Below are 10,484 nucleotides of genomic sequence, written 5' to 3' on the forward strand. Positions count from 1 at the left end.
GCAAAACGAGATGAGTGAGCCCAGGTGAGGAGCTGCTTCCTTAACTCCGGGGCCAAAAAAGTTTTCTCAGTAGGGGGCTGTATCTGTACGGTAGCAAACACTCTTGACTCCAGGACAGGGGCACTACGCAGGGTCTCTGAATTGTTACAGAGGAAAGATCTAGACAGGGCATCTGCTTTCTGATTTAGAGCTCCAGATCGGAAGGTCAGGGTGAACTGAAAGCGAGCAAAGAAAATTGCCCATTGGGCCAGAGAAGGGCTCATGCACTGGATGTTCTTGAGGAAGAGGAAGTTCCGATGATCAGTGAAGACAGTGAAGGGAAATTTAGCCCCTTCCAGTAGGTATCTACTCCTTCAGTGCCAACTTCACTGCCAATAGTTCTTGTTCACCTATAGCATAGTTCCTTTCGGCAGGAGAGAACTTCTTGGAGAAAAACTCACAGGAATGAACTCTGTTGTCTTCATATCGCTGGGAAAGGACCGCTCCTACTGCTTCAGATGAGGCATCAACCTCTAACAAAAAAAGGTCTATTCAGGTCTGGTTGTCTTAAGACTGGAGCTGAGATAAAGGCTTGTTTCAGAAGTTGGAAGGCTGTCTCTGCCTCGGGTGACCATAGGGCAGGATCAGCGCCTTTACGGGTCAGGGCCGTAATGGGAGAAATCAGTGACGAAAATCCCTCGATAAAGAGTCTATAATAGTTGGCGAATCAGAGTAGTTTCTGGATGGCTTTCAAGGTTTGAGGTTGGGACCAATCCAGGATTGCCTGCACTTTTTTTGGGGATCCATTTCTAGACTGGAGCCAGAGATGACATAACCAAGAAATGGCACACTGGGTACACTAAAGACACACTTCTCCAGTTTACAGTAGAGGTGGTTCTTCCTCACACGAGACAGCACTTCCTTCACATGGTGATGATGTTCCTCTAGAGAAGATGAGAAAATTAATATGTCGTCCAGAAAGACTATGACTGATACATATAATAGATCCCGGAAAATTTTGTTAACGAAGCCCTGAAAGACAGCAGGAGCATTGCACAAGCCGAAAGGCATCACAAGGTATTCAAAATGTCCATCCCTAGTATTAAAAGCGGTCTTCCACTCGTCACCTGAGCAAATACGAATGAGATTATAGGCCCCTCTCAGATCTAACTTGGAGAATATGATGGACTCCTTGACCCTGTCAAATAACTCCGTGATTAGTGGAAGCGGATATCGATTTTTGACAGTTATATTGTTCAGGCCTCGGTAGTCTATACAATATCTTAATCCACCATCCTTGCCAACGAAAAAGAACCCAGCTCCTGCAGGAGAGGTAGAAGGATGAATGAATCATTTCTCCAAATTCTCTTTGATGTATGCAGACATTCCTTTGGTATCTGGCAAGGATAGAGGATAGGTGCGGCCACAAGGAGGCATCTTGTTAGGCAATAAATCGATTAGACAATCCCATTCCCTGTGAGGAGGTAAGATATTTGGTTGTTGTTCAGAAAAGACGTCAGTAAACATTTGATACTCCTTGGGAACTGCTGGAGATACTAATGAGACTGTTTTCCTCACAGGTCGTATCTTGGGAAGACAGGATTTCTGACAGTCAACCCCCCATGAAAGGATTTGCATCGAGCACCAGTCGATCCTGGGATTGTGCTGGCATAACCAGTCTAGCCCTAAAATGATTTCTTGGGAGGCCTCAAGTATCACTAAGAATTTTAGCGACTCAGAATGGAGTGCCCCAATATGGTTGAGTTTCCTTGGTGACAACTCAGTTAGCCAGAGGACATCCATCTACAGCGGTCAGGGAAATCGTGTGATCAAGGGATGAACAAGGAATCTGTAGCTTGTTAACTAAGCTGGAGGTCATAAAATTTCTGGCTGCTTCAGAATCTAGTAGAGCAGTAACGAAGACAGGTTTTGACTTGAGATCTACGGCTAAGATCAATACGAAATCTTTAGAATTTGGGGACGGGCTCATAACGCTTACCTTGATGTCCCCAGGGTCAGTTAAGAGTGGGCGTTTCCTGATTTTCGGGAACAGGAGGCCACCAGTTGACGCGATTCTCCACAGTATAGGCAGAGGTTTTTAAGTATCCTTCTCTGACGTTCCTCATTGGAGAGATGGGTATGATTCACCTGCATTGGCTCTTCATCTGTAGAAGGAGGGTTTGGGCGGGTAGTAGAGGGAGGAGTAGATGACCTTTGCCGGTCAGTTTTGTGTTTTTCAGCCTGACGTTCTCTGAAGCGTAGGTCAATCTTATTACAGAGGGAAATCATATCGTTTAGGTTAGCAGGAAGGTCACGGGTGACCAGATCATTCTTTAGTCGATCAGAAAGCTGAGGTGAGGGCTTCCTCATTCCACTTGAGTTCTGATGCTAAAATCTGAAACTGTATGGCATATTGGCTGACAGGACGGGTTCCTTGTTTCAAAGTCATAATACCAGATTAAGCTGATACAGTACGTCCGGGCTCATCAAAGATCCTCCTAAATGATGACACAAAGGCTGTATAGTTATCCAGCAGAGAATCTGAATGCTCCCAGAGTGGGGAAGCCCAATCCAAGGCTGAGCCAGACAACAGAGACACTATGGGGCCCATTTATCAAAGTTAATTTGAGGTAAATTACCCGAAAACACCTGTTTTCGGGGTTTACCTCAAATACTAAGTATCCCCCAGATGTATGAAGGAGGGACCGCAGCAGGTATATCCGATACCTGCTGCGATCCCTCCATTGCTGCCGGCAGCTGCCTCCCCCATAGGTTTCTATGGGGGATGCGATGCTGCCAAATGTATAAATATTGGCCTCAGCAGCTAACGCCATCTGAAGATAGCGTTAGCCGCTGTAGTCTATGGGAACTTACAGCAAGTCAGCCGGTGTAGGGCTCTCCCAGATCCCTCCGCCGGCAATGGGCGCCACTCATGTGCAGTCCACGGGACTGCGCATGCGCAGCAGCCTCGCATACACTCCGGCCACATTGCAGGGACGGGCTCCTTTCAGAGCCAGTCACCCTGCATATGCCGGATAATACATCCGGCCGGTATGATCGCATTTTGCAATGCGATCATGGGCAGTACTGGATGCCCTGATCGCATTACAAAATGCGATCATTAATAAATGGGCCCCTATGTAAACCACTGTAGTTTTTGCAGTGGGAAAGTTATCAGGCTGTAAAGTGAAATGTATATTGCACTGATTCAGAAACCCCCGGCAGAGTTTTGCCATCAAATTTGCTGAGCATAGGAAGGTGTAAGCGAGGAAATGTCCTGTTACCAGTATTTCCAGATACAGTAGAGAGCGTAGGGACTGTTACTCCAGGGGAGGACAAGGAGGTTTACATATTATCCTGTCTTTTACACATCTCCTGTAAAAACTGAGCCATTTGATGCTGCATGGTTTCCAGGTTTTCCAAACGGCCAGCAATGCACCGAAATTAATCTACTCCAGACTCTTGTTCCATGGCCGTGTCCATGGGGCAGTGCAAACTGTGATGTCCTGGTTTTGTTGTGGGCCCAGTGTGGTGATAAGAGCAGACACAGAAGCAGATTTAAAACAAAACGTGGAACTTTTAATAAGTGGTTTGGCAGACATGAACAATGGGAGAAAATAAGTCCAGGGATGGCACTAAAGTGCAAATGGGAACTGAGGTGAATGCAATGAGTAAAAGTCCAGGTAGTGGCAGATAGGAGCAGTCCAGTATCCGGGTCTAGTGAGGGTGGTGAAAAAAGACTTGTCCAACAGTGTGAATTTCTGGTTAATAGGGAAATGTCCAGTTAATGACAGGCAGGGGAAATCAGGTGTAGTGGTTGAAATGAAAAATGCAGGCTGAGGGAAAATCATCCAGCAGAGTGTCAGTGGAAGCAAGGTGCAGGGTGAACAGAAGACTCAGGTTCTCAGGCAAGGGGAAGGTAATGGAGGATGCAGGGTAGTCCAGCAGGGTAGGAGAAGACAAGCAGGCAGGTAGCGTTACACAGGAACAGATGGTGAGCACAGGGAACTCTCTCAGCTATGCTGAGAAACACGTTGCACTGGCTATGAAGTGAGGCTCTGAACCTCCCTAAATACCAAGTGCTGTGCCATGACTGGCCAGAGAGAGCATGTGACAAACCAGGATTGAGCGATTAGGTCACGTGACCGGAGGCAAGATGGCGGCGCCCATGCCAGAGTGGAACGGAAGCACCACCAGGCCTCACCAGCCCAAAGTGACAACATGCCCGCACAGAACCACGCACAGCCAACGCCCCTCGCCACACACCAGCACCATAATACCAGATGAAGCTGATACAGTACGTCCGGGCTCATCAAAGATCCTCCTAAATGATGACACAAAGGCTCTATAGTTATCCAGCAGAGAATCTGAATGCTTCCAGAGTGGGGAAGCCCAATCCAAGGCTGAGCCAGACAACAGAGACACTATGGGGCCCATTTATCAAATTTTAATTTGAGGTAAATTACCCAAAAACACCTGTTTTCGGGTGTGACCAGACGCCTTTCGCCTAAACCGCCCCTTGTCACGGGTTAGCGCTTTTGGGCTCCCACTCACCGTCAGTGACCGCCTGTCACTGACTCCGCCCACTGCGCCGTGGGCATGTAACGATGCTGCCACCACCAAAACTCTACCATCGGCGTTTGGAACCGCTTTTTAAGTTACCCTCAGGCTCCTACCTGGAGCTGCTTCTGCTGCGTATGCTTTTGACTATCTGCGTCCACACCCCCTGATTGGTGTCGGCTGATTCCTCCTGATCCCTCGCAATGGACCAGGTCTGCACGGTAGCTTGGCAGAGGGCTTAAACTTGGAGACACGGAGCTCTTACCCAGAACAGCAGGAGAACGGAATAGCGTTTTGGCGCAATTCTGTTGGTCGCAGGATTGAGTCAATTGAAGTAAAGGCAAACGGTGTTTATTTGCTCAAAGTCTTAAAGAAGACCCTCCCTTCCGTCTGAAGGGGAATATCACACAGAAATCAAACAGCAATTCTCCACAAAGGATTTTCAAAGATGTACCACATACAGGAATCTTATCAGCAGCTCTTCTCCTCAAAGAAGTTACAGGGTTGTACACATACAGGGCTCACAGTCCCTCTTTTTATGTAATTCTTACACACAACATCACAGGGGGGGGGGGCAAATCCACCCTGTGTTCCTTCTAGCCAATCAGGCTATCTCAGAAAACATAAATAAATACGTCTTACATTTCACAGAAATTAAATCAATTTCCTTGATACCACCCAAAAACATTTGGTTTCCTAAGCACAAACTGAGTTAGCATAGACTGTTTCTGAAAAGGTAAATATAATGCAAATTTCTATTGCATTCGTCTCTTCACATGTCTATGACTAAACCAGTTTGGGCTTTCTGAGTCTTACACCTTCTAAGCTCTTACACAACATAGAAGCTTCCTAAACACAAACAACTTGCTTTCCCCAAACTTGCGGGGGTATTGTACACAGACACACAGGAGTCTCCCTAGCCCGCATTTCAAAGGAAAGGCTTCTTCAGTCACCACCCAACCCTCCACTGCCAGGCTATGGTAATTACCATATCCATCCCTAGGTGAGGATGTCTAACCAGCAGTTTGTCTCCAAAGGTCAGGACATTTTACATTCTATAAGTGCATTTTAACCCATATTACATACAAAAATATATTCAAACATGTCATAGACTATACTACTCCACTTTATACACCAATGCATTGCAGATGCAGTGCTCTACCGCACAATATGTGTATATTAATACAGGTTACCATGAACTATGTGTAGTGTGCTTTTATACTGTCCACTTTAACGGTTTCAGCGCTGGTCGCAGTGGGAACTGACTCTCCCTGTCCCGCAGCCGCCATGACACACTCTACCTACACTCCCCAAGTGCAGCAGGTCCTGGCCGCGACATGTAAAACATTAAAAACACACTTAACACTCAGCGTGTAGCGCAGAGTATACATTTACAATGGGCGCCTGGCACCTTTTTGTCCTTTTAAAAATGGCGGCACAGCACGGGGGTTAACCCCTTCAGTGCTGTGGCAGCCATTAACCCCGTGTGGCCTGCCTCCGGCCACATCGGGGGTTTACCTCAAATACTAAGTATCCCCCGGATGTATGAAGGAGGGACCGCAGCAGGTATATCCAATACCTGCTGCGATCCCTCCATTGCTGCCGGCAGCCGCCTCCCCCATAGGTTTCTATGGGGGATGCGATGCTGCCAAATGTATCAATATCAATATTGGCCTCAGCAGCTAACGCCATCTGAAGATAGCGTTAGCCACTGTAGTCTATGGGGACTTACCGCAAGTCAGCCGGCGGAGGGATCTCCCAGATCCCTCCACCGGCAATGGGCGCCGCTCGTGCAGTCCACGGGACTGCACATGCGCAGCAGCCACGCATACACTCCGGCCGCATTGCAGGGACGGGCTCCTTTCAGAGCCAGTCACCCTGCATATGCCGGATAATACATCCGGCCGGTATGATCGCATTTTGCAATGCGATCATGGGCAGTATTGGATGCCCTGATCGCATTACAAAATGCGATCATTAATAAATGGGCCCCTATGTAAACCACTGTAGTTTTTGCAGTGGGAAAGTTATCAGGCTGTAAGGTGAAATGTATATTGCACTGATTCAGAAACCCCCGGCAGAGTTTTGCCGTCAAATTTGCTGGGCATAGGAAGGTGTAAGCGAGGAGATGTCCTGTTACCAGTATTTCCAGATGCAGTAGAGAGCGTAGGGACTGTTACTCCAGGGGAGGACAAGGAGGTTTGCAGATTATCCTGTCTTTTACACATCTCCTGTAAAAACTGAGCCATTTGATGCTGCATGGTTTCCAGGTTTTCCAAACGGCCAGCAATGCACCGAAATTAATCTACTCCAGACTCCTGTTCCGTGGCCGTGTCCATGGGGCAGTGCAAACTGTGATGTCCTGGTTTTGTTGTGGGCCCGGGGTGGTGATAGGAGCAGACACAGAAGCAGATTTAAAACAAAACGTGGAATTTTTAATAAGTGGTTTGGCAGACATGAACAATGGGAGAAAATAAGTCCAGGGATGGCACTAAAGTGCAAATGGGAACTTAGGTGAATGCAATAAGTAAAAGTCCGGGTAGTGGCAGATAGGAGCAGTCCAGTATCCGGGTCTTGTGAGGGTGGTGAAAAAAGACTTGTCCAGTAGTGTGAATTTCTGGTTAATAGGGAAATGTCCAGTTAATGACAGGCAGGGGAAATCAGGTGTAGTGGTTGAAATGAAAAATGCAGGCTGAGGGAAAATCATCCAGCAGAGTGTCAGTGGAGGCAAGTGCAGGGTGAACAGAAGACTCAGGTTCTCAGGCAAGGGGAAGGTAATGGAGGATGCAGGGTAGTCCAGCGGGGTAGGAGAAGACAAGCAGGCAGGTAGCGTTACACAGGAACAGATGGTGAGCACAGGGAACTCTCAGCTATGCTGAGAAACACGTTGCACTGGCTATGAAGTGAGGCTCTGATCCTCCCTAAATACCAAGTGCTGTGCCATGACCGGCCAGAGAGAGCATGTGACAAACCAGGATTGAGGTGATTAGGTCACGTGACCGGAGACAAGATGGCGGCGCCCATGCCAGAGCGGAACGGAAGCACCACCAGGCCTCACCAGCCCAAAGTGACAACATGCCCGCACAGAACCACGCACAGCCAACGCCCCTCGCCACACACCAGCGCCACTGCCAGATGCCCCCTGCCATAGTGTCCTCACAGGTAATACCCGTCCACCACCATGCCGAGAAACTCTGGTTGTGACAGCTACATAGCAGTCTGTGCACAGGGCACACAGTGATATTGGTGTGAGAGGTGGGTGAATAGGATAGGCTAGATAGCAGTCTGTGCACAGGGCACACAGTGACATTGGTGTGAGTGGTGGGTGAATAGGATAGGCTACATTGCAGACTATGCACAGGGCACACAGTGACATTGGTGTGAGTGGTGGGTGAATTGGATGGGCTACATTGCAGTCTGCACAGGGCACACAGTGACAATGGTGTGAGAGGTGGGTGAATAGGATAGGTTACAAAGCAGTCTGTGCACAGGACACACAGTGATATTGGTGTGAGAGGTGGGTGAATAGGATAGGCTAGATAGCAGTCTGTGCACAGGAGACACAGTAACATTGGTGTGAGTGGTGGGTGAATAGGATAGGCTACATAGCAGTCTGTGCACAGGCCACACAGTGACATTGGTGGGTGGTGGGTGAATAGGATAGGCTACATAGCAGCCTGTGCACAGGGCACACAGTGACATTGGTGTGAGTGGTGGGTGAATAGGATAGGCTACATAGCAGCCTGTGCACAGGGCACACAGTGACATTGGTGTGAGTGGTGGGTGAAGGCGCTGCTGCCAGTAGTCTGTATATCGCTGCTTGTCACGTGGGCCACTCCCGCAAATGGGCCCCTATGCAAAGCAATACAACTAGGACACCTCAAACAAAAAAATAAAATGTTGGCAGAATCGATTTAATCTCGGGCAAAGCCGAGGGCAGCAGCTGGTTAAACAATAAGTAAAAAAATCGTAAGTTTCATGTCAATTCTTTGCCCTGGTACAATATGACAAAGTCATAGGGGTTTATGTAATATTCCGGGTATGTCGGCTGCAGGTTTAAAGAAACAATAATGTAATGGCATCTTACGGACTTGTACGGCATGTTATGATTGTACAACACAACCCGTTAATCAAAGCAATGTACATTTTTATTTTAATTCCTTTTTAAATCGTTTTTCCTTGCGCCCCTCTCTTTTCATTGGTCTTTTCCTTCCCTGGAGACCCCCAGCATTTGCTCAGCGCAGCAGCAGTCCATGGCTTTTATTTATTTATGTATTACCAGTTATTTATATAGTGCCTGATTCACTACGGAACGCAACTGCGAATGCAATAGCGATTACGCACGTAGTTCAACTGTGATAGTATGCTAATCCAATGCGATCGCATTGCCATATGCAGCACTATATAAGGACGCCCACTTTACCTTACACACATCTGTAATGTTTAGACAGTCTGCAGAACCATCAGTAACATCGAGTACCATCACAGCCTCAAGCACACTTGCACAAGCCCTGAACTTACTCTGAAATTGCTAACCTCAGGCTGCACAGGGCATCGCAGTGGATAATTTATGCAACGGCATTGAAACGCACTGGCACGCCTGCGTTCGCCCAACCACCCCCCCGTCACCACCCACATATGGCACTTCCTGTCAATCACTCTGCTAAGCGTCTGCATGGTCACTGCGATCGCAGTCCCGATTGCAATGGCTAGTTTGTGCACTGCGATGCATGCACGGTACGCAACAATCGGCCGATTGTGCGCGGAATCGCAGTTGCTTCCAGTAGGAATCAGACCCATAGTCTGCAGCGCTTTACTTAAAATAGTTGTCAGTTCACATCAGTCCCTGCCCTAGAGGAGCTTACAATCTATATGACATACGAGCCATAGGGTGGATCTGTCCATCTATTATTATTATTATCACCTTTTATTTGTAAGACGGCACAAATGGTCCACAGCGACGTACACGGGGGGTGAACAGAAAACAATGCACAGGCAACAACAAATAATACATAATTCCATAGTATAAATTGATGCAATGACCAATATACCACATATTGTCAGTGAATAAACAGAACATAGAATTACAGATCCAGCTATTGACAAGACAGTGAGTAGGTTTGAGAAATGGGCAGAGAGATGGGGTGCAGTGACAGGAAGGAAAACCACAAGGGAAGAGCACCCTGCTCGTGAGAGCTTGCATCCTAGAGGAAAGGGGCAGACATAAATAGGTTGGCACTAAATGGGGAGTAGAGATGGTAGAAAAGGCAGAGGAGTTAGGATGACGTGTAGGCTAAATGAAGACGCGAGTTCTAATGCCACACTTGATTCCTTGTACGCTAGTGGCTAATAGGATGTGGGAGTGTGTTCCACAGGTCAGGAGCAGCATGGACAAAATCCTGGAGAGGGGAGTGTAGAGGCAATGAGGCGGTGGTCATTGGCAGAATGGTGGGACCGAAGGGAGTAAAGGTAGACATCCGGTTGGAGATGTAGGGGGGGGGGTGAGAAGTGGCAGAGGGCTTTGTAGGTCAGGATGAGGAGTTTGAACTGGGGGCCTGATTCAGACCCGCTCGCGAGCGCTGAGCACTCGCAAATGGATCGATGTTGGCCGTCGCTCCGGGTCTCGTACTAAAGGGGGCGTGCTGTCGATGGTGAGTGACAGCACGCCCCCTTTGGTGGGCGTGGCTGCCCAGACGGAGGCGTTCCCATGGGAACGCCTACCGTCTGGGGCCGGCCCCACTGACATCACAAGTGATGTCAGTGGGAGTGCTCTCAGCTCTGATAGAGCCGAAAGCACTCCAGGACTTGCGGCAATGAGACCCTACCACAAGGGTCTCGTCGCAAGCCCGATGGTCTTGACCATCGCGACTATTTTCCTGGCCGCTCGCTATAGCTGGGGGTGGTCACCCACAGCTATACGAGCGGCCAGGAAGCCGCTCTAAAAA

Source organism: Taudactylus pleione, unplaced genomic scaffold (genome assembly GCF_031769625.1).
Source record: "Taudactylus pleione unplaced genomic scaffold, aTauple2 ptg001060l, whole genome shotgun sequence".
Lineage (NCBI taxonomy): Eukaryota > Metazoa > Chordata > Amphibia > Anura > Myobatrachidae > Taudactylus > Taudactylus pleione.